Here is an 883-nt window from a genome sequence, read left to right as displayed (position 1 = left end):
CAGTGTGGTGTAGTGGTTAAGTGCGCGGACTCTAATCCGGGAGAACCGGGTTTGATACCCCAGTCCTCCACTTGCACCTGGCTGGAAGACCTTGGGCAAGCCGTAGTTCTGATAAGAGTTGTTCTTGAAAAAGAGGCGTTTCTGTCAAGAGCTCTCTCAGCCCCATCTACCTCACAGGGTGTCTGTTGTGGGGAGGGGAGGGGAAAGGAGTTTGTAGGCTGCTCTGGGACTCCTTTGGGTAGTGAAGGGCAGGGTATAAATCCAATCTCCTCCTCCTCTTCAAACCTGGTCTCCCAGATCCTAGTATGACACTCTGACCACTACACCACTCTGTCCATTTCTGTAGTATGTTAAACAGCCAACGCCCTGTTTTAATTGTAGTGATCGCCCTTCCCAACTAGCAGTTGATGGATCTCTTCCCTTGCTCTGCCCCAGTCTGAGCTGCTTCCCACGCTGTCTAAAGACCGGAACAAGCCATAGCTAAATAGGTCTGCAAATAGGTTCAATCTGCAGTGATCAGAAGGATCAGCTAAACTTAAAAAGAGGATAGAAGGCGGCATGATATAGCCCGGTCTCATCAGATCTCGCAAGCTAAGCAAGGTTGGTACTTGTAAGGGACACCCCCAAGGAAGACGCTGCAGAGGAAGGCACTCTGCTTCTCATCTGCCTTGAAACCCCCTTGCTGGGGTCGCCGTAAGTCGGCTGTGAATTGACAGCACTTTCAAATATATATTCCACCCTTCCCTGCCATAGGAGGTGGTGGTGGCAGCCACAAGCATGGACGGCTTCAAAAGGGAATTAGACAAGCATATGGAGCAGAGGCTATTAGCCACAAGGTATAGATAGGGGCTCTGGGGCAAGTGATGCTCTGTCTTCTTGGTGC

Source organism: Gekko japonicus, unplaced genomic scaffold (genome assembly GCF_001447785.1).
Source record: "Gekko japonicus isolate JY-2015 unplaced genomic scaffold, Gekko_japonicus_V1.1 scaffold3686, whole genome shotgun sequence".
Lineage (NCBI taxonomy): Eukaryota > Metazoa > Chordata > Lepidosauria > Squamata > Gekkonidae > Gekko > Gekko japonicus.
Note: the sequence above shows the minus strand (reverse complement) of the source record.